Raw genomic sequence first — 24,734 nt, 5'->3', positions numbered from 1 at the left:
CAGTAAAAGCTCTGAAGAACTCCACAGTCTCCACATGGAGCGCTTACTGAAGCCATTTATGTTTAACTGCACAGGCTGAATAGAAGCATTGAGTCTGTGCAGAAGATAACATGTAAACACAGGGAGGATATTATTGAGCACATTATAGGAGATAACAGCTACATATATGAACAGGAAGAAAATAATCATTTCTTACCTTCAGCATTTCCACAGATGACAGTACTGAGCACTAAAATAATGAATAAAACCTCATCAGACATTATACAATCAAACTGTTGTAACACAGTGTGCAACTATAAGTGATGCAAAAAGCAGCAGTGTATCAAACATTTAAACACTATAAGAATCACAAGTCTGCTTTGTTCCAGCTCTCAGGTAAACAGGTTAAAGCAGTGACTCACTGTAATTCTCACAGATCAGAAACATTTTCATTAATCGCTGCCGTTCAAACAATGTCAGACGTGTACTTACAGAAAAAGCCCATCATGCAGAGCAAAGAGTGCCCCATCATCACATCCAGCCTGCTGCACTCTGATCCACAGATAATCAAACAGTTTTAGTTTGCAGATAAAGAGAAGTTGTGTTTAATATAGATACAACAAGAGTTTTTCTACAGGCTCTTATTCTGATTGGTCTCTCTGTGCTTCCTGCCGTTACACACAAAACTCAAACAGCTCCTGTAGCTTTGACCGCAGCAGTTGGTTGACATGTTTATATTTCCTGTCCACTGCAAACATAGAAGCTTGTTTCTTTTGTTGTGTTGTTTCCTTTTTCTATAATATAAAATGTTGTTGTGTTGCTTCATGTATGTTTTGCCCGTTTGGGGGATTTTTTGGCTGCAATATCCACTAATATTTGTCTCCTGGCAGGTTTCTGCAGACTGGGAGTCACTGAGAGTGAATATACCAAAACAGCTTTTCTACTTTGGTGCCTGTATTTTCACTAAAGCCTTTTTAAATCATTTTTCTCCTTTTAATTGTTTAACTGCAGAATTAAATTAAATTCTTACTTTAGGCTGCATTAAAATGTCTTTATTTTATTTGACTCTTAGCTGAAACATCATCATGCAGTAATATAGTGAAAAGGCTCCTTTGACCTCAGACCTGTGAAAGTTTCCACCTTGTGGTTAAATTCTGGTTTTAAGTTTTGTGGAGACCCAAACACAGGAAATGACTCAGTGTGTGGCTGACGTGAGACTAAAGACTTTTATGTTTCACCAACTAAAGAACAATTAAATTCATAGATAAATTCAAAGTTATATTTATTATCTGTTGTCATTTCAAAGTACAGCAGGAACTCATTTATTCTGCAGACTGTTCTTTGTCTTGCTTTGACATGTATGTGCAGATGCACACTGACCTCAGCCTCTGACTACATGTAAACACAATAAAATAAAACAAACTGATGATGTGAAATAATGATTGAAACACTGTAATAATGATGTTTGTGTTGAACACCACATGTTACCAACACAGATCATGTGATTGTGTTCAGAGTCAGTTCAAAAAGCAGACCCACATGCTAAATGGTTCTTATACAGCACTTATTTTACTCTTCTGAGTGCTTCACACAACTTGTAAATGGCCTGTATTTATATAGCACTTTACTAGTCCCTAAGGACCCCAAAGCGCTTTACATATCCAGTCATCCACCCATTCACACACTGGTGATGGCAAGCTACATTGTAGCCACAGCCACCCTGGGGCGCACTGACAGAGGCGAGGCTGCCGGACACTGGCGCCACCGGGCCCTCTGACCACCACCAGTAGGCAACGGGTGAAGTGTCTTGCCCAAGGACACAACGACCGAGACTGTCCGAGCCGAGGAACAAACCAGCAACCTTCCGATTACAAGGCGAACTCCCAACTTGTGCATTCACACTAGCACATTTTTCTTAGTGCTTTGTGACAAACATTCACACACATATTCATACTCCGATGGATGCCTCGGAGAGCAATTTGGGGTTAGTATCTTGCCCAAGGATATGTGATAAGCAGACTAGGGGAAGCCAGGAATTGAACCAGCAACCCTCCGATCAGTAGATGTTCAGCCCTACCGCCTGAGCTACAGCCACCCTTGCAAAGCAGGACTCAGAGTACCAAACAAAGGTGACCTTTATTATGAAGCTGATAGTTTCAGGCCTCGATGGTAACAAACGAAGAAAACTGAGTTACAGATAACTGATCACAGGCACACAGAGACTTACCTGTGGGTCATCACAAAGTCTCTATTGAGGTCACAAAAGTGTCAACTTACACTTTGCAGTCAACATAAATAAATAACTGAGACTTAAACACTGTGTGATTCCACAAATGTTAATCTGTCCAAATGATTCAGTGATGTGTAGACTAATAGATCAGAAGATACTGTGGTGTATTACCTACAACATGACTGTAGACGGATCTTATCATAATTATTCCTGAAAGACTTTTACCTTTATTTTTACTCATGTTGCCATAGTAACTTTAATCTCCGAAGACCTGAACTCTTTCATAGCATTTTTATTTCTCTTTGCTATTTGGGCTGATTGGCACCTGATGAATGTAAAAACAAAGAATTACTTTTTATTGATTTTGCTCTACAAGGGCCTGATATCCACATATGGGGACATTCGTTTGAAAATTTGATAGAACAGTGGCAGAATAATGTCCTCGTGAGTGGATATCAGGTCCTTGTAGAACAAAATTTAGTACTGTGGTCTAGACAAGACAAAATGTGATGTCCACATATGTGGACGCCACAGGTTAAATCTTGAAAGCATGCTGAGAAAATGCACAAAGCATTGCAACAAACCACTATTGAACAGTTCACTTATAACTGGACCAAGCTTCCAGTTCCTCTTTACACTTACTGAGGTTTGATAACAAGAATAAGACGACACCACATTCACACCAGAGTTTTTGAAGTGTTTTAGAGCAGTGGGTTGATGTGGACGGTTGTTTCTCCTTGTATATTATGTGCATGTGATCACAGCTCTGGGCCCTGTCCTCAGGCCTCCGTCTTCCCTCTGCTCTCTTTCAGGTGCTGTTTGTTTTCTGTGTCATTTCCTCTTTTTTCTTTTTTTTTAAAATCTCTTTCCTTCTTCTAATTTCTTCCTCCCCACCTGTCAGCTCTGGCACTGTTACAGTAAAGATGTGTAATCTTTTTTTATTTTACTTTAATACCTGTAAATAGTTAATGTAGCAGTTAAAGCACAGTTTCTATAGTAAATGTTCCTCCTCATTTTAACTCTGCAGGCTGATGAAGGAAACAACAAAAGATCATTGAGGTTTGTTTCAGTGCAGAGATGGTGCAGATAAGACTGCAGCTCCGTGTGAACTTGCAGTTAAACAAATAATGTTTACACAATCCTTCCTGTCACAGTCTGATCTACAGGTCAGAGTCTAAACACTTTCTGCATATGTTCATGGTCTCAGTCATTAAAGTTTCACATGTTACTGACATGTTAATATTATAAAGTATTTTCCTCATCAGTGTATGAAGAGGACAATAAAGTGCAGTGTGCTTTAGGACCTTATGTTTGCTGGATACTGATGGCTTAAAATAAGACACTGCTACACACAAAACTATTGTCTCAAACCACAGGCTGCATTTCCTCTTTTGTATGTGGTCGAGACGAAAATGAGGCCGTTCAGTAGATTAAAAATAAACCTGTGGCAGAACAGACAGTAACCACCAACAACCCTTCACACACATATCGGCACTGTAGCTATTCTGCATTGTCATTTTTGCGGTTTGATCTTAATGCCTTTAAATTTCATACACAAACAGATGTCATGGTCCTCCAGTCCTCTCTGACTTCCTGTCAGTGCTGTTGTTGTTCCTCTCTCTCTCTCCTGCTGTCCTCTCCACCTGGGTGGTGCCCCATTCTGGGTTCCTGCCTTTAGCCAAAGCAACTGCTGCTCATCATCCTCATCCGATGCTTAAGGTGGTGGCTGAGCTGTAGGCTTTGCTGGATTGTTGTACTTACTTTAGTTACTGTAACCAAGACACAGAATAACTCCAGCTTTGTGTCTTTTTCATTGTAGCTGAAGTACGGGACAAACTGTTCCTTTTCACCTCAATACGAAACGCGTAATATTTTCTCTGAATACGAGATGATTCAGTTTTTTAGGGGACAGTTGGCAACTCTACTAATTAACCTTATGAACAAAATAAAGTCCAACATCAGTAACATCATAGCACCACCCAGCTGTATAGAAACTCCATCATGCTAGCTAGTACCCAGTACGAAAAGGTCAGCATAACGAAAATAAACTCCACCTAAACTTGGTTTATATCTGACCCAGATAGACTGCAGGTCATAACTTCTTACCTGAAGTTCAGTTCACCGCCTCGGGTCTCTGCTCCTCCTGCCTCACCTGCTGGCCTCCACCACTTGCTAATGGTACTCAGTCTGTGGAGGCTCCATGATAGCCACCACACGAAGTAACGAGCCTATCTAAATCCCAGTAACGATTGACACGTTCCTGATTTTGGCATAATAACTAGTTACCGTGCTCGTTACCACAATAATAACGTAGTTACTGTAACGCGTTAGTCAACACTGGTGAGAGCTTTCTGATGTTTACTGTGTTTGGAGTCTCAAGTTAGTTTGTTGTCTTGTGTAGTTAGTGTGTAGTGTAGTCGTTGTTTTGTTTTGTGTGTCAGTTCTACTAGTGAACGTCACAGTTGCTGTCTTAAAGCCACCAAAGGCAGACTGCAGTGTAAATGCTGAGTGACACACCTGCTGTCAGACCTGCAGGATTTATCCCTGTGCTGTTCTCATCTGTGTTATAGTGACACAAACAATTTTTTGGAGTTGCATAAATAATTTGTTCTCTTCTTATTTGATGCAGAACACCTGATTGTTCTGTAAACAGTTTTAAATGGTTATATAAAAAACGTCTGAGCCTTGGCTGCATTTTTAGGTAAATAGTACCATATAACTTTGTTGTTTGCAAAACTTGTGCATATTTTTTAAAAATGTACAATTTGTATTTGCATTTCAAGTTATGAAAATGATTCGTTAAACATGCTTTTGGTTTTTACAGTCAAAAATATCACTTTGTCTGAATTTAGATAAATTGTGCTGATACATTATATCAAAATGGGTAAATAACAGATTGGCAGGATAAACAGTTTTTAAAGGTGAAATATAGAGACCGAATCAAAAGTAGTCAAAAATGGCCAGTTATACCCTGGACACCAGAAGGTTAAAGGCTAAAAGCAAAGTTGTCACCAAGTACTGTTTATATTTGTGTGTATTTCTGCAGCTTTTTTAAGTATTAACTTGGTGCCTTTGGGTGAAATAATGGTAATATGACTGATCCATATGCTCACAAAGAATAGCCACTTGTTTCTGTGCTACCAAAGTTCCCCGGCTTTCATTCAAAATGTGTTTATCGTCACCACCGACACATTAAACTACTTAGACATTATAAATGTCTTCAAGCTCACACTGAGGCCTGTGGGGCACAATCAGCCACTGAGACAGTTCACACATTTATATGTGTTTGTACATGAATATTTCATACCTTAAGGCTGCCTGTTTATTTAAGGGAGATGAACAAAGTATATTGGAATTGCACATAATAATATCATAGATGATAAATTAAATAGATTTTAAGTAGATGCTTGTGCATTCTTAAAGTCTCATATGTTGAATTGAACCATGTGATCTGTTCAAAGCCTCCCAGTCAGTGCTGTTCTCCATGCCTGTCTGACTGTACATGATGTTATCAGCACAAACACTTTAAAGGTGATCATTTAGGACTTCAGCAATAATACAGACAGCAATGTAGTTAGCAACAAAACAGTTAGTTTTATTGGGAATTAACTTAAAAAACAAACAAACATCAGTCTCCTATTTTCTATCACACAGGAAAGAAGCATCAATATCTGATAAGACGTATTTATTTATTTTATTTTTTTTTTTGGGGGGGGGGGGGGGGTTCAACAGGAGAAGAATATCTCTAACAAGTTGATTTGTTCACATCTTAATTTTTAAGTGAAATGTGCATGTTGAGTTTATACACCATGTATATAAGGCGACCGTCCTTTTGCAGTATTTTTGTGTGCTGCGTTTTTCTGTCTTAACAAAAGGGGAACAGATGTGTTTAAGTTCACCCAGGATGATTTGTTTTCATTTTCACATGGTCTTACTGAGGTAATGCGAAAAGACTATGTGCACCTTAGCATATGCTACTTCCGGTGGCACCCAAAATGCACACAGATGGAAGCAAAAGGTGAACTTAAATACAGCTTTAATGCTGGACGACAAAACAGAAAACTGGCTGAAGTAAAATACAAAATAAACTTACACAGGCAGACAGAACACACAACATGAATGAGGGCAGATCGCAGCACTTTTGGACTTTTGCAAATATGTAATGTCCTGATAAATCGAGCAGATATTTGAAGTTTACACAGCTACATTCTCGACTGAAAATATCTTAAACATTTATTTTGTGACCAAGAAAGAGTAATATTAAAACAAAGTAGCTGCCGCCATTGTTGGAAACTAGAATTGGCCGCGCTATGAATTCTGGGTTAGATCGGGCCACAAAGAATACACCCGACCCATCCTTCCAATCTAGGGAAAAGGACACATTTGGAGGAGTCTTCGAGGTTGGACAGTCTTCGTTGCGTTGCTGTAACGTTATCGACCTACAAATGCAGCCTGCAAAGGATGCAGCCCCTGAATTTGGACACATCAACGATACTGGAGACGGCTTCTTCTTGTTTTTGTGTTGAACACTAGCTGACCTGATCGTGACTAGTCAGCGAATCGTGGCAACCCCAGTTGTTATTATTGGATGACTCTACACAGGTTTAGCTGAGATGTCGGTGACAGAAAGTGATTATAGGGTTGTAGCTTACACCGTCCCGATCATTGTGTTCTTATTTCTTAGAGCAAAAGAAGTGTCAGTCTGGACAAATGAACAGAAAAACTAAACAGGCAGATTCTGTTGGCATTGATATTTTTTATATTGTCATTTGTGCTAAAATATATAAATATATAATCATTGCCTTTATGTGTCCTAATATGGCTATAATTATGAAGAAGTCAGACAGTCAGAGGATTTATTTTCAACCTTCTACTATTTCCTTTATCTGTGTCTGTGCTGACAAAATGTGCTTTCTTTATTTAGAGTGCAGCTTAGTCCAGAGATGAGCTATGTTATACATTAGGAAAGCACCATGTTCTGTTTCTTCTAAAGTGCAAGACTTCACACCGTTAAATGTTTGTTTGAGACATGACTTATTACAAGTTCCTGTTTTTATAGTTTAGCAAAGTGCTTGTTTCTGCTTTTCTGCATACCTCATACACACGGTTTAAGTTCATTGAAAGGTCGCGTGTCTATGTATAGTATAGCTGGAAACAAACACACGCACATGCAGTCTGAGCAGAAGAAAAGCTGCTCTGGAAACATGAGCAACAGTTTGACAGGTGAACAGAAAGATGGTGAAGCTCAGCAAACACGAAGCAATTTGATACCAGAACAAAAGAGAAATGTCTCCCAAGAACAGCAACGACTTCACAGTTTAAAGAAGAGCGATGATTCATAACCATCAAAGAGCAACTCAGAGGATAAACAGAAGAAAAGTGATTTGATTGAGAGGAGAGTGATTCTCAGAGACGGTCACTGAACAGGAGACGTGACGACTTTCAGGACGCCTCACTGACATTAATTGATGCAGATGATGATTTGACTGTGACTAACCCAAAGATAACAGTTATATTTGTTACCATTTAAGATATTTTGACTCTAAATGATGTATTTTTTATTATCGTAAAGCATTTCTAAAACCAGTAACACTGAGATTTTATCCACTTCTGTCTGTAGTTTTGTGTCATGGTCACAAGTCTGTGAAAACAAAGTGAGTGTAATCTCTAAGAGTTCAAACTTCAGTGCAAATTAAAATATTTTGATGAAAATAAAACCATCAGAAATGTTTACATGAACCAAATCACAAAAACTGGAAGATGGAGGATGGAAAACATGGAAAACAATCAGGTACTGAGCAGAATTAATGTGTGGAAATGTCACATCAGGTGTTCAGCATTAAAGGGGACATGAAACACTACATGTATAAATGCTGATGTACATCATGGAGCCCAGCTCTCAAAAACTGACACAGATGTAACTCTGACTGTGAAGCTTAATTTAAGAAATAAGTGCTTAGAGTTATAAAAAGATGTTCAGCGCCATCTTCTGTCAGTACAGAGCATCACATCACCAGGTCGGTTTGTTTCAGTCAAAAGACTCACATCAGTTTATAATGGATTGGATTTATATAGCGCTTTTCAAGGCACCCAAAGCGCTTTACAATGCCACTATTCATTCACTCTCACATTCATACACTGGTGGAGGTAAGCTACAGTTGTAGCCACAGCTGCCCTGGGGCAGACTGACAGAAGCGAGGCTGCCATATCGCGCCATCGGCCCCTCTGGCCAAGACCAGTAGGCAAGTAGGGTAAAGTGTCTTGCCCAGGGACACAACGACCAGGACAGAGAGCCCTGGGATCGAACCGGCGACCTTCCGGTTACAGATGCGATTCCCAACCTCCTGAGCCACGGTCGTTTATGTTAAGTAACTAATAGCAGAACCAATAACTCAGTGAAAATAAGGACACTTAAACTAAACATCAGTTTAATGGGGTCACTGTTGTGCTGCTCTCAGCTGCAACAATGAGTTTTATGTTAAAACGGAGGACATACTGTCTGCTTTCACCGTCTGTCTCTTTAGCAGTAAGAGGTTCTGCGTTGTTTGGTTAGCTGCACTGACACAGGAAAATCCAGCTGTTAGCTGTAATGTTCAGGTCTGTGAAGCACTTTATGAACGAGGACTTCATGAAGGAGAGTCTGTTTGACATGTTTTGTGAACTTTAAGTTCTTATTTCTTAAATCCAGTTTCACAGACAGTTACATCTGAGTCAGTGTTTGAGAGCAGGGCTCTAAGATGTAAATTATCATTTATACATGTGGTGTTTTTTAATGTCCACTATAAAGGACAAATGTAATTTCATGCATTTGAACCTGTTTTACATACAAGAACATGTTTGAGTAAATATTTAACTATTTTTCACGTAGAACCACTTAACAGTGTCCCAGCTGTAGATCTTCTGTCGTGAGCTGAGAGAAGAAGTGTTTCTATAATCTGCTGCAGAGGACTGTGGAAATGTTTGCTGCATAAATCAGCAGCTACAAACACTGAGAACCTGCCTGGATATCAGCATAAGGACGTGTGTGAGGGGTCACTGGCTGCCCCTGTGTCTGTCCCACCTGTGTTGGAGAACAATAAGGTTTATTATAAAAGCATTGTCTCCCCTTGATGCAAAGTGAAGTTCTGTTTTGTGTTTGAGTCTTTACAGGTGTGTAATGTTACTGTACCTTATAGGATTTCTTTAGAAGGCGGAGACAGACTCTGTATCTGTGTGGACGAGGAAACCATCTGGTTTTACTTTCATGTAAACATCTGGCCTCAGACACATAACTTATCATTTGTAATTTGTTCTGTGTTGTAAAGATGATTTTTTTTTTTTGCAAAACATGTGAAGCTGAAACACTTCTCTATCTTCTTCTGTATCAGTAAAAAATCATTAAGACCTCACCTGGGATACTTGAAACAATGGTGTGTTTTGTACGGTGATGCTGTTACTCGACTAAATCAAACTGACAGAGACTTGAAAAAGTATCATACCCTTTGAACGTTTATACATTTTGTCACCTTACAAGCGCCAACTTAAATGTTTTTATTAGGATGTTCTGTGATAGACCAACACAAATAGTGCAGAACTGTGAAGTGGTATGAAAATGATACATGGTTTTCAAAATTTTAAGCAAATAAAACTCTGAAAAGTGTGGCATGCATTTGTTTTCAACCCACCTTCGTCAATACTTTGTAGAGACACTGCTCGCTGCATTTACAGCTGCAAGTCTTTACCAGCTTTGCACATCTACAGACTGAAATGTTTGCCAATTATTTGTTGCAAAATGGCTCAAGCTCAGCCAGACTGTGAACAGCAATTTTTCAAGTCTTGCCACAGATGCTCAGTGGGATTTAGGTCTGGACTTTGACTGAGCCATTCTAACACAAGAATATTCTTTGATCTAAACCAGGGGTCGGCTGGTGTCCTGAAGGTTTTAGAGATCACCCTGGTTTGCAGTTGTAGCATGCTTTTTCCATTTTTGGATGATGGATTGAACAATACTCCTTGAGATGTTCAAAGCTTGGGATATTTTTTTATTACCTAACCCTGCTTTAAACTTATCTCCAACTTTATCCCTGACCTGTCTGGTGAGTTCCTTGGTCTTCATGATGCTGTTTGTTCACTAATGTTCTCTAACAAACCACTGAGGCCTCCACAGAGCAGCTAAATAGGTGACTTCTGAAGGTAAATGAATGCACTGGATTTTAATGAGGGATATCAGAGTACAGGTGGCTGAAAACAAATGCACGCCACACTTTTTAAAACCATGTATCATTTTCATACCACTTCACAATTATGTGCTACGTTGTGTTGGTCTATCAGAGAAAATCTCAATTTAAAAAAGGTGTCAAAATGTGTAGAAGTTCAACAGGTATGAAAACTTAAGCTCATGCTTTGTTCAGTTTGATCAGAAATATCCAAGTGACCAGTTTAATGTTGAAGGAAGTGATCAGAGTAAAATACAGCTTTATTATCCACTTAGCTTTGGTTCAGACTAATAATTGGTTCTTAGTGCAGTGGCACTTTGATATCACTGTAATGTGTTGTCATGCTAATAATGCCAGTAATAGATTACTTTGGCTTGTACAGTAAACATGTAGCTTGCAAAGAACAACGAACATGTGTTTTTATTCTTCATTTGTTTGGTGTTTAACTGTTTTCCCATCTCACTAAATACACAGATTTAAAAAGGTGAAAAGAACAAAATAATAAATTTGAATAAATGTCTGTTTCCTAACATGAGAAAAATGCCGCCAGACCTAACTTATATTAATAAGTCCACCCAAAATGAATTTCATACTAATTAAAAATCTTTCCAAACCAGGTTTTCTTTTTATAAAATTAACTTTGGTGTACTCACTCTCAGTTCTAAGATCTTTAAACTCAATAAGAGAGGAGGTGATGTCATCGTATTCATCTGATCCTGAAATGTTCATATTTTTATTTACAGGATTGTTAAAACATATAACATGAAATTAGATTCATTAAATTAAAAATAAGTTTAATCTCTAATTGTTCTGTGCTTTTCAGCACATATACTGTACCATTTCTGTTTTTCACTTGTGTGACTGATTCATAGAGGTCAGCAGTACCTAAAGAAAAAAACAAGCCAGGCTCACATTAATCATTTTATTACAGTTACACTAAAGATCAGAGCAAAAACAGAAACACTGTTTGAGTCAAAACCAGGACTGTAAGATCTTTAAATGTTATTTAAAAAACTGCTGAACACAAACTGAACCTGATAAATGTTTGTGTTAATGGAGGTTTAATAAAAGTCAGTATCCATCCATCCATTCGCTTCTGCTTATCCTTTTCAGGGGCGCTGGAGTCTATCCCAGCTGTCATAGGTCGAGAGGCAGGCTACATCCTGGACAGGTCGCCAGTCTGTCGCAGGGCTCACACACAGGGACAGACAACCATTCGCACTCACATTCACTCCCACATTCACACCTATGGGCAATTTAGATTGATCAATTAGCCTTTCCCCACTAAAAGTCAATATTAATAATGATGATAAAGATGGTTTAAATACTGACCATGCTGAAGAGAGCCGTACACATGAGTTTCATTCTGGTTGACTCCATGATTTGTGGAGGAGCCCGGACTGTGACTCTCAGACTGGATCGACCTAAAACAGGAAATAAACACAATTGTCATGGTCCTCGGTCTTTTGACCCAACGGTTTGTGTTTTTCATTATTATGATCTTGTGTTTGTTCTGATTGTGTACTGGGGTTTAGACTTTTTAGTTCCCAGAGTTTGGTTTCTGTGTTCCCTCTGTTTAGTGTCTGTACCGTGTCTCTGTGCATTTCCTGTTTTATTGTGAAGATCCATGTCTTCTGTTAGTGTGTTCAGATTATGTTTTCCCCTGTCTCGTCAGTTCAATTTGGTTCAGCTGTGTCTTCCTCCTGTTTGCTATTCCACGTTTCCCTCTGTGTGTATTTATAGTGTGTGTCCTCGTGTGTTTGTTGCTGGTTCGTCTGTGTTCTTTCCCTGCATCATTCTGTGTCGTCCCCAGTGTCTCCCTGCATCACCATTTTGCCTTTGCTGTCTCTGTTTGTTTCACCACTTCATGAATAAAACTCATTTGCATCTCAGCTGCCTGCATCTTAGGTCCTAATTCTCAGCCTCCACTCATCTGCCACGGCAGACGTGACAGCAATAAACTCAAAAGTAACTGATGTTTGTTTAAAATATTAATAAAAAGTATTTTACCAACCTGGTGAAGCAGGAATCTGTAAGATAAGATAAGAATACTTTATTAATCTCAGAGGAAACCAAGCGGTCACAGTGGCTCAAAGACAGTAAGAACAGTAACTGACTAAACTAAATAATATAATATATCACAAAGTATGAATAATAATGCACACCACAAAAAGTAGAGAATTTCAATTCTGTTGTACCAGCTGCAAATGGAAGCATTTCATCGTGTAGTCGATGGATGTTAGTAGCAGCAGGTATAGAGTATTGCACATTGAGATATTTACAGACACCAGTGTGTGCATGTGTGCTTTCACATGATGATGTATGTTGTAGAGTCTGACAGCAGCTGAAAGGAAAGATCTCCTAAATCTCTCCTTCACACTGTGGGTGCAGCAGCCTGTCACTGCAGGAGCTGCTCAGTGCTGTCAGAGTGACCTGCATGGGGTGGGAGGTGTTATCTAACAGGGGTTACAGCTGAGCCACCATCCTGTCACTGACTGCCTCCACTGGGTCATGAGGACGTCCCAGAACAGAGCTGGTCTTCTTCATCAGACTGTTCAGATTCTTTCAATTACAATTATTATGTTTAATTGTTTCACTGATATTTTGTGTCATCAGATCAGAATGAATGTTTGAATAATTAAAGTGAATGTAGTAAATAAACTCTGTAAAACTATCCTGAAATGTTCATATTTTATTTACAGGTTTGTAAAAACATGAAATTAGTTTCATTATATCCAAAACAAGTTTCATCTCTAACTGCTCTGTGATTTTCAGCACATATACTGTACCATTTCTGTTTTTCACTTGTGTGACTGATTCATAGACGTCAGCAGTACCTAAAGAAAAAACAAGCCAGGCTCACATTAATCATTTTATTACAGTTACACTAAAGATCAGAGCAAACACAGAAACACTGTGTGAGTCAAAACCAGGACTGTAAGATCTTTAAATGTTCTTTGAAAAACTCGTGAACTCAAACTGAACCTATTAAATGTTCATGCTAATGGAGGTTTAATAAAAGTAAATATTAATAATGATAATAAAGACTGTTTTTCAATGCTGACCATGTTGAAGAGAGTCGTACTCATGAGTTTCATTCAGGTTGACTCCATGATTTGTGGAGGAGCCCGGACTGTGACTCTCAGACTGGATCGACCTAAAACAGGAAATAAACACAATAAACTCAAAAGTAACTGATGTTTGTTTCAAATAATAATAAAAAGTATTTTACCAACCTGGTGAAGCAGGAATCTGTGAAAGAGACAAATGTTATTACACATGTTTGTCATGTATAAATTGTTCCACTGATATTTTGTGTCATGAGATCAGAATACATGTATATGTGTGAATAATTAAAGTGTATGTAGTAAATAAACTCTCTAATACAGCATGAAAAGAAGAGGCTCTTACACTTGGACTGTCTGCAGCGATACAACAAGAGCAGGAGAATAATAATGAGAGAGACTCCACAAACCAGTCCAACCATCAACCACACAGGAGATGAAGCGCTGTCAGCTCCTGACACGGTTACTGTAACAACAAACAATAATTAATTATTAATAAAGTATAAAACAAACACTCTGAGAGCACAAATCTCTGCTAAGGCAGCTCACTCTGTTGACAGCATTTACTTTTAAAGGAACAATATTGTATTTTCAGTGTATTTTTTTGTTTGTACTGTCAGAAGTTTGTAGTTCAGTGAAAATAAGTCCAAAGGCAGATTTTTTCAACATGACAACAAGGGCAGATGTGAAATGTAAAAGTGAGGTCAGAGGTCAAACAAATTATAATTTAAATCTTTATACAGTATTTTCTATATGTTGACAAGACACAACACCTTTGTAAGAATCATAGTTTCTGTGTTATAAGGATTTCTTTTTAGTCATAAAGTTGACCTTGAAGACCTCGGTGGCTGTAGCCAAATGTTAATGGATAGTTAACATGACTGCAGCTCGTCAGTGAGGTAACCAGGCAGGTCTGCTGGGATCCTTTCTAGGAAAATAAGGTTTGTATGCTAACAGATTTTCCCCTTGTTTCAGTTTCTTCCTGCTTCAAGATTCTTTTCATGCCATCATTCACCTCCAGTCAGACGCCTGCCACCTTGGATCATTACCCCCCTATTCACCACCACTGCTGCCCCCCTCAGAGCCTCTTCCTCACTTGCCTGCCTGCCCATCGTTCAGCAGTTTCCACAGACCTCTGCTTTTCCTTTACCCCCAGCTAGTCTGGACTCCAAGTAAGGCATTGTTGCAGCCACTTTATGAACACTCTCTGTCTTGTCACATTCTCTCAGATTTCCTGCCCTAACTGCTCTCTCCTCTCCCACAGATCTGTCGCCCTCACACTGTTATGTCCGCTCCTCTGGCCTGTCTCTCTCACCTCAGTTAAGATGTTTTTGTAGGACTCGCTCATTAATTTTAAGTTCATTTATGTTTTGTTCTTGTTGACTGAGTCAAAGCTCACAATCTGTTGTGTTAAATAAATTATCCTTTGTTTGATAAAGAAACTTTCACTCATTACTTCCTCTGCTGTTTTCACCTGAGTCCCACACATAAGTCCTGAAACTCACCGATATTAAACCTGACAATATAGAGATATTATATAATAGTTTTATAAAGTTCTGACTAAATAGATCCAGGTGGCTTCAAAACATTAAGAAAGATAATATGATGTTATTTCTCAGTCATGAAACTCATTTACAGAAAGACACACTGTTTTGATCCTGCTCACCTTTAACTGACATCCAGCTCTGTGCTGACTCTCTTCCTGAGTACTGACACTTGTAGAAACCTTCATCAGACTTTGACACTGCAGAGATCTTCAGCTCCCCTCGGGGATCATTTTGAATAAGTTTGTCATTGTGATAGAAAAACACATTGGAAAGTATTTTTTGTGTTCTCAAACTGCAGCTCAGACTAACAGAAGCTCCCTCAGTCACAGGATGAACAGGACTCACCAGGATAGGAACATCATCATAATAATAATAATCTGTGAAAACAAAAAAACAAACATATTGTTTCAGTCAGACCAGCTGGTGCAAACCTTTAGAAAAAGCTGTGAGTCGTGTCTCATGATCTACATGCAGACCTGGTTTTCTGAGTGATTATGAGGACTGGAAATATAGTTGGGATGTTCCCTGCAGGAGTCAAATTACTGACAGTAACATTATTGAATGGTTGAAGGTGAAATTGTAAATGTTTGTATGTTTGTGTTATTTTGCATGACGTGTTTCCCAAATTTCTCCCTATTGAGATATTAAAGGTTCATCTAATGTGACGACAGAGATGTTGAGCTTTGTTGAGTTTTATTCTGACAGAGAAAAAAAAATACTGTTGGCAAATTATGACAAACTGGATTATGAACGGATGAAGAGAAATTAGACCAACATCCAAGAATATTTTGATGCTTCGTTGCCTGAAACTGTCTGAAATTCTCATTTTTGTTTGTGTTGCCACATAGAATTACTTCACATACAGCAAAGCTGAGACAAATGTTCATGTGACGTCTAAATCATTCAGATCCAAGAAGTAAATGTATAATAACATACTCTGTACAGTGATGTTGACTGCACTGCTGAACTCTCCTGATCCAGACTCACACCAGTACACTCCAGTATCTGACTTTGATGTGTGGATGTTACATGTGGATCCAGTCATTCTCCTACAGTCAGAGAGTCGGCCGTCCTCAGAGAACTTCCTCACTCTCCACTCAGTGAAGTTTCCCTCACAGGTCAGTGAGACAGAGTCAGAGGTGAAGTGTTGCACTCTGTCAGGACTCACTGTGAGAGACGCTGCTGAATGAACATCTGGAAACAACATGCAGTGAAGACACAAAGCTCACAGATGTTAGGATTCAAAATATCACAGTGAAAATATTTGTTTGAAGCTTTTGTTTTGAAGATCAAATTTAATAGTTCAAAATGATAAAGTGTTTGTTTGGTGAGACAACACTGAGTCTGACAACAAGCCCTGAATCATACAGACAGTCAAATCAATGGAAAACAAAGGAGCCGAATACTGACATGTTTAAGATGATCTAACCCACATGCTTTATCTGCTGGCAGCTCATGTAGAGCTTGGTACACGTCATGTGACATCATGAGCTTTGAGTCATCACTCTCAGCATCATCCACCTGATACAGATCACTCTGAACACACTTCAGTCATTTGCTGTAATGTTTCTGTCATAATTCTGTGATATTGTCTGTTTCACAGATTCCTTCTACAGTGAGATATTTTGCAGCAGCAGGACCAAAACTAAAAACCTTTGAAGTATATTTTAAATGAACAATAACAGCAGCTGTTATTTGTGACGTCTTCTTCTAGCGTCCATCTGTAGTCAGTGTTTCTCTTGTATTTGTCAGAGCTGTTAACCTGCCTGCTGACATCTTTGTTTCTTTATTAACTATATTTGACTTTTTTATCTGAACACCTACCTGAGCACTAAACAAAGAGTCTTAACTGTGTAAATCCTGTCTGTGCACCAAGTAAAAATAATCAGTACAAACAGAAACATGAGTTTAAATATCAAAACATTTAAAACCTCATAGATGTCTTTTGTTTTTCATGTTATCTCATTAAATAAAAACTGAAAAATAAGAAAAGGAAACAAGGAAATTCAGTTTGGTTTGATCACAGAGAGAACGGAAAACATTCAGTTCAGTTCTTCTTTTGGGAAGTTTTAATATAAACGGAGATAAATGGTTGTCATGGAGATGAGATTTTAATGGTCTAAATCCTGGTGAATAAAAATGATGACCTAACATGAACTTATTGAAAGGACAGAGAGAAACAAACTGACCTGCAGACCAGACAAACTTTGGTTGACTGTGATCAGTGTGATACTCTGGGTCTCCTCTTCCAGCTCTGCACACATATCCTGCTGTGTGTGTCTGTCCATGAATGATGTAGGAGTCCTGTGCAGTCCCACTGCCATCAGGTAGCAGCTCATAACTGGAGGATTTATAGTTGAATGTTTTCAGATCAGGAACAGCTTTATACCAGTAGAAGCTCCATCCTGCAGACGGATGTTCAACCTCACAGTTCAGAGTTACTGAGGCTCCAGGACTCAGCCATGATGGAGACACAGTGAGGACAGGACGGGGTTTATCTGTTCAACAAAGATTTTCTCTCAGTGAACATGTAGTACAGTCTCTGAACAGTGAGCTCAGTTTATACAAAGAATAATAATCTCAGTCTATGAACAGAAACACATTTTACAAAGTGTTCAAACAGCTTAAAGCAAATATGACTTACTGTCAGAAACTGTCAGTGTGACTGAATCACTCCACTCTGTTGTTTCATGCTGTGAACTTTTCACTCTGCCCTTACAGCGATAGTTTCCACTGTTGAATGATGAAGCAGAAATAATCCTGTATTCATTTAGATTTGGAGGTTTTCTGATGCTGTTTGTTTCCCACTCATAATTCCACTCAGTGTCTCCTCCATGGATCTCACATCTGACAGTGATCGTCTCTCCTCCGTATATCTCAGACCAGTTTGGATACAGAGTCACAACAGGCCTGTTTGACACTGTTACTGTTCAAGAAAGTACAATAAAAACGCATGAAAGACAAAAGGTTCAGTTACCATCAGATGTAGTGCTTTGTAGGAAGTTACATTTAAACTCATCAGTTGTGTCAATCCAAACTGTCTCACTGTCCTCTGTGTAGTAAACTGGTTCTCCTCTTCCTCCTCTGCACCTGTAGCGTCCTCCCTCTGAGACACTGATTTGTTCATTTGTCAGAAGTTGATAAGATTTCTCATCTCTGTACCAGTAGTATTTCCATCCAGATGATGATGATGATGATGATGGGTTCACAGAGCAGGTCAGGGTCACACTGCCCCCTACTGGAACAGCTGTCCTATCAGCTCTCAGTTCAGCCTTTGGTTTGGCTGCAGTTCAATTTAGAACAAGAACATAAAAGTAAAAATGACTGAATCAGAACAATTTAAAGATGGAAATATGTAAATGATCAAATATCACAAAACCATAGTTGAGATAAAACAAACTGTGCCACACAAAATATTCTGTATTTCTGTTTTGATCAAAACAGTGAATTTGTTTTATTTACTTTTGTGTATTTTAATTTATTACATACATTTCAAATAATTAATTTGAAGCATGACTGAGTTTATTGATCAATAATGAGGAAGTAACCCAGGTCAATATGATCTGATTGTATTTTGAACATGTGAGAATTGCTCCTAAACGAGTGTGAGCAGTTATCATTTCATTGGTGTTGTTTTTTACTTTTGTTTTTGGTGTATTGGAATTTGGTGAGTCACAGTTAGTTTTCTTTGGTGTCAGTTAGCACGTTATGTCCTTGTGTTCTTTACTAAATCTGATGTTGAAGCCTCTGATAGCTAAGATGAGACCTAGTAAGGTTGTTTTATATTCTTTTGCTGTGGAAGCTGACATTTCCTGTCGCACACTAATACGCACAGTCAGCTCTACCGCTGACATTACAGGGAGCAGTTTGGATGTGATTTCCAGCTGAGCTGTTAGGAATGCTGGAATAAGACTCCAGTGTTTGTGTTGCAAAACAGATCAGGTTTATCAGCCGAGAGCAGATCTCAGAACTGAAATCTGAGACTATTGAATCTTGACGGTGATCTGAACTTCCACTGAAATCATCTGTTCCTGCTGGATCAACTCATATTCCAGAGATCAGGAAACTGACTCACACTTCTGAACTGTGACACGACTCCACCATAAACTCTGTTACTGCGACACACAGAAGATTTAATCCAAGAACTGATTCCACACCAGACTGTGACTGTGAAAGGTTTCTCTGTAAATCTGTGAACACAGCTGATTTTGTGCTTTCAGTGTTGTAATTCCATTCATTGTGTTGGTGTTGTACTGGTAACTCACTGTGTTACTGATTATAACTAACCAGCCACTCTGCAGGTCTAGTGAGTAAACTGAGTCGACTCATATTGATCAAAGTTTGAAGAGCAGCTGAAAGAAAGCTGGTTAACCCTGTAGGAGCTAACACAGGCTAACTTGTAGTTCACACAGGTAAGAGTTCAAACTAACCTGAACTAGACAGAGAGAGAGAGATTTTTACATATTGTTGTTTAATTTTATTTAAATATTTTATTCTGGTTTTCAGATGCATAAATTAATGTAAACTGGAAACTTTTGTATTTTTATGTGTCTTCTGTTTCCGACCTACTAGTTCAAAGTTCACCCTGGTCCTGGTATGTATTATTGGTTATTGGTTGTTATTTTATTTTAATTTTGTTTTATCTTTAGTGAAGTATTGAGTTTTCCCATGTACCATGAATGCACCGCTGCACTGCTCATGTTAACTTTCTTTCACTGCAGCTCTCTGCATGCTGTAGGTAAATTTCTCTGTATATTGCACTGTGTTTAAAGGGTAAAAGAACCCCATGAAACGTAGTTTTGAGCACTGATTTTGTTTTGCAGATGCACAAAACTGCTGTGGTGGGGTGGCTGTAGCTCAGGAGCGTTGGTGGTTCGATCCCTGGCTCCCCTAGTTTGCATGCCAAATATCCTTGGGCAAGATACTTATGGCGTATGAATGCGTATGATTGATAGTTAGAAAGCACTTAAAGTATAGATAGTAGTGCTTGTGTGAATGGGTGTGTTGTATAGAGCGCTTTGAGTACTCCAGGAGAGTAGAAAGAACCAGTCCATTTACCATGTGGAACTTGCAATCCTGTAACGTGTTGAGCTACAGAGTTCATGTATTGTGTGAGCAATACATTAACTCCGGTGAGTCTCTGATTGTGCAAATTAAATTTGATTCACAGTCCGGTTTCTAATTTATAAAATTTATAAAACTTTATAAAACAGCTTCTATGTGATTGTAGAAGCTGTTAACGATGTCTTCGATGTGTTAGCCCTGTAAAAAATATGCTAGTGTACCCACATGTGCTACCTTTGCAGGTGCAAGTGTTGCATTTTGAGAAGAATTTCATTTTGAGGAAAGAAAAGCTAAATTTGAGTGAACAAAATGAATTGCTGCGTGCAAAAATGTATTTCAGTGTTTGTTGTTATCCACACACACACCAATAGCAGCCCCTTTTGCTCTGTTTTTGCATTTGCGTTTGCTCGCAATGTGTTGCTTGCGCTTCTCATTTCTGCCCAGCGCGTTCAGCTCTTTCTGTTAGTGGTGGGCGGATCGATCCAAATATCGATAGTATCGATTCCAAGTCGGCATCGGTATCGGATCGATACTAGCCTGGTGAGATCGATTCTTTACTTTGAGTTCTGCTTGTTTGCTATGCTGTGCTTTCGATAAAAACGAAACAACCAGGTCACTGGACTCACCACTCCTGTGACAGCGGAGAGCACTTTGCTCCCTCTTCCCCCACTCTTATGTTTCGGTGTTGCACTGACACGTCATGTGACTTAGACACTTTGGGGGTTGTTAAGTTGTTTACATATTAATTATATTTTTTTGTTTTTGTTGTTGAGAATTTTAATTGTACTTTTTGTATTAGTTTATCAACAGTATTTGTTTTAATTTGTTTACTGGTTTGCGTGCACTTAAGATTAAAAAAAAAAAAGATCGCCACCACGGCAGACCCGATGGCATTTTCATGCTTCGCAGCATCATTTATTCTTACAATAATCACACAGTTGCTGTAACAGTACATTCAACGGCTGCAGCTCTCCCGCTGGCAGCCGGACACATCATAGGGTTGCCAACCGTCCCTTAAAAAACGGAATCGTCCCGTATTTAGAAACAAAAGTACACGTCCCGTATTGAGCTAATAAGGGACGCACTTTGTCCCGTAATACAGTGAGAATCAAAAGTAGTCTATAAATGTTAATGGAATTAACGCTTTGTTTGAAAACATAATTCCCAGCCCCTCTCCTGCTTTGTGACCAATGAGCTGACAGCACACTATGACAATTCGAGTATGACAATTCAGATTACCGCTCATCTCATTGGTCGAGGAAAGGTCGCTTACGAGAAAATACCGGAAGACAACAGATGACCACAACAAGAAGCATGGCCAACAGGGAAACAAACGCCGACACTGCGGTGCAAGTCTCGGACGACAGTACACCTAAAGCTGGGCAGACACTGTGCGATTTTTTCAGTCACGTTATTCAGCTCCTGCTCAAACTGCACGATTGACTCGCAGGGGTTAGAAGTTGGTAGGTCACGATGCAGGTCTCACACTATACCGCCCGATGCTCTGATGCGACCTGAGTGCTCACACTGTGCCTCCATAAAATTAAGGTTATAACAGAAAATCTGTCGCTCGCTCTCTCTGTCTTTCACTCACACAGACACGCACACCACCATCAACTTTGCTAAATTGCTAATGAAAAACATTGATCAGGCAGCTGTGATTGAGCAGCGATGTAAATCCAACTATTTTCACGGTTGTTGTGGTCGTGATAATTTTGTGATGCCACATCGAAAAGGCTCGGATGAGCTTTCCAAAGTTCTACAAGTTGTGCCTCCATCGCTTGTGTCCAGATCACACGCCGCACAGTCGAGCTGCACCGTCTTTTTCACCGACGTTTACCTGTTTGCGCGTGAGCAGTGTGAGCGGCTCACGAGCGATTGATGATCGGGAGCTGGTCGTGACGTGTTAATCACTTCTCGTTACCCCACGTATACTACACGAGGCACGATGAAGGCCAAAATCGGGCCGATCACCAAATCGGTCGCACGACTCATAAATCGTCTCAAAATGGGCCAAAAATCGCACAGTGTAAGCCCAGCATTAGAGCAGCAATGTTTGTTCCCCTCAGAGAAAGAAAAAAAGGCTGCGAAAGTACAGGGAGGAATGGGAAAAGGAAAACACTGGGCTGGGAAAATGCACGATAACACCTATAAAGCGCACTGCACTGTGTGCCGGAGCACTTTTTCCATAGGCATGCTTCTAGTGGTGGGCACATGAAGAACATAAGGGGCGTGAAAGCTCGGGGAACCCTTAACCAATTTTTTGTCCACCAGGCCACGGCAGAAGCAGATATGGTATGTAAACACTGGTTTATTTTTTAAACCCTCTGGTTAAGGTTAATATGGGCATGTGCAGTGAATATCAGCGCTATGTAGCCAGAAGTGTGATAATATAACTTATTTTGTGTAATACAGTTTTTTTTTTATTGGTTTGGCGCAGTTTTCACAAGCAATTGGTACATTTTCAAAACTCTTAGTACTTATATCACAACAGATCATCAAAAGTGCACCTTTTTCAAACATTTCAGCATATTTTCTGCACATGATACTGCACATGGAGCGGACATTCCCGGACTCTCTCATCATTGCTCTTGGGGACTTTAACAAAGCCAATCTGAGCCATGAGCTTCCCAAATACAAGCAGTATATTAAATGCCCGACCAGAGAGGAGAGGACATTAGACCACTGTTACAGCACGATCAGCGGGGCCTATCGTGCGGTGCCCCGCGCTTCACTCGGACTTTCTGACCACGTCATGATCCACCTAATCCCCGCGTACAGACAGAGGCTGAAGCTCTCCAAACCTGTTGTGAGGACCAAAAAACTTTGGAGCAACGAGGCTGTGGAGGAGCTTCGCACGTGTTTGGAGTCTACAGACTGGGACACAATGAAGGCTGCTTCTAACAGCTTGGATGAGTTTACGGACACTGTCACCTCCTATATCCACTTCTGTGAGGACAGCATTGTGCCATCACGCACCAGGGTGAGTTATAACAATGACAAACCCTGGTTTACTCCTAAACTCAAAAAGCTGTGGCTGGAAAAGAGAAAGGCGTTCAGAAGCAGAGACAGGGACTGCTACAGAGAGGCCAAGTACAGGTTCACTAAAGAAGTGGACATTGCTAAACATCAGCACTCTGAGAAGATGCAGCAGCAGATCTCAGAGAATGACTCGGCCTCTGTGTGGAAAGGTTTTAGGAATATCACCAACTACAAGCCTAAAACCCCCCACTCCACTGATGACTTGCTCTTGGCCAACACCCTCAACGACTTTTACTGCCGTTTTGACGAGCCATCAGGCAGCCTTCACACCTCCAACGGCCCCAACAATAGAGACACTTTGGACACTCATTCCCCCACCTCTCCCCCCTCCATAGAGCCATCACCACCTTCAAACACTTCACCTACAACACCCCCCTCCTCACCCCACACAAAAGAGGATTTCACACCACCTCCTCCCACCACAACTCTTCATATTCATGAAGCAGATGTGAGGAAGCAGTTTAAGAGTCTGAATGCTCGAAAAGCTCCCGGCCCAGACGGTGTGTCTCCTGCCACCCTCAGACACTGTGCAAACGAGCTGGCCCCAGTGTTTTCTGGCATTTTCAACTCCTCACTGCAGGCATGTCATGTGCCTGCCTGCTTCAAGTCCTCTACCATAATCCCTGTCCCCAAGAAACCTAGGATCACTGGACTAAATGACTACAGACCCGTGGCTCTGACATCTGTGGTCATGAAGTCTTTTGAGCGCCTAGTTCTCTCCTACCTCAGGACCCTCACGGCCCCCCTCCTGGACCCCCTGCAGTTTGCATACAGAGCCAACAGGTCTGTAGATGACGCCATCAACATGGCTCTACACTTCATCCTGCAGCATCTGGACTCCCCAGGAACCTACGCCAGGATCCTGTTTGTGGACTTCAGTTCTGCCTTCAACACCATCCTTCCAGACCATCTCCAAGGCAAGCTTTCCCAGATGAATGTGCCTGATCCCATCTGCCGGTGGATCACTGACTTCCTGACGGACAGGAAGCAGCATGTGAGGCTGGGAAAGAATGTCTCGGACTCCCGGACCATCAGCACCGGCTCCCCTCAGGGCTGTGTTCTTTCTCCTCTGCTCTTCTCCCTGTACACCAACTGCTGCACCTCCACCCACCAGTCTGTCAAGCTAATCAAGTTTGCAGATGACACCACCGTTATTGGACTCATCTCAGACGGGGATGAGTCTGCCTACAGGAGGGAGGTTGAACGTCTGGTGTCCTGGTGCAGCCACAACAACCTGGTGCTGAATGCCCAGAAGACAGTGGAGATTATTGTGGACTTCAGGAAGCACACAGCTCCACTCCCCCCATCATCCTGACTGACACCCCCATCACCTCTGTGGACTCATTCCGCTTCCTGGGTACCACCATCACCCAGGACCTGAAGTGGGAGCCCACCATCACCTCCGTCATTAAGAAAGCCCAGCAGAGGATGTACTTCCTGAGGCAGCTGAAGAAATTCAACCTGCCAACACGGACGATGATGCAATTCTACACTGCAATCATCGAGTCCATCCTCACCTCCTCCATCACCGTGTGGTACACTGGAGCCACTATCAGGGACAAACAGAGACTGCAGCGTGTTGTGCGCTCTGCTGAGAAGGTGATTGGCTGCA

General features: G+C 40.4%; 1 long non-coding RNA gene and 1 pseudogene across 1 annotated transcript; both read right to left on the bottom strand.

The window, feature by feature from the left end:
* The window catches only part of LOC146580115 (obscurin-like), a 374,391-nt pseudogene that overhangs the window by 115,732 nt on the left and 233,925 nt on the right, over positions 1-24,734 (bottom strand).
* On the bottom strand, positions 5,890-9,539 carry LOC146580124 (uncharacterized). The gene is made up of 2 exons (XR_014891209.1): positions 9,378-9,539; positions 5,890-9,269 (listed from the first exon to the last, which is right to left on the bottom strand). It is a non-coding gene; the product is annotated as an uncharacterized LOC146580124 (long non-coding RNA).

The sequence above is a fragment of the Mchenga conophoros genome, linkage group LG3 (genome assembly GCF_057382185.1).
Source record: "Mchenga conophoros isolate Kocher_MC1m ecotype Shallow Benthic linkage group LG3, M_conophoros_male_GT1.1, whole genome shotgun sequence".
Lineage (NCBI taxonomy): Eukaryota > Metazoa > Chordata > Actinopteri > Cichliformes > Cichlidae > Mchenga > Mchenga conophoros.
This window is presented reverse-complemented; position numbering and strand designations above follow the sequence as displayed.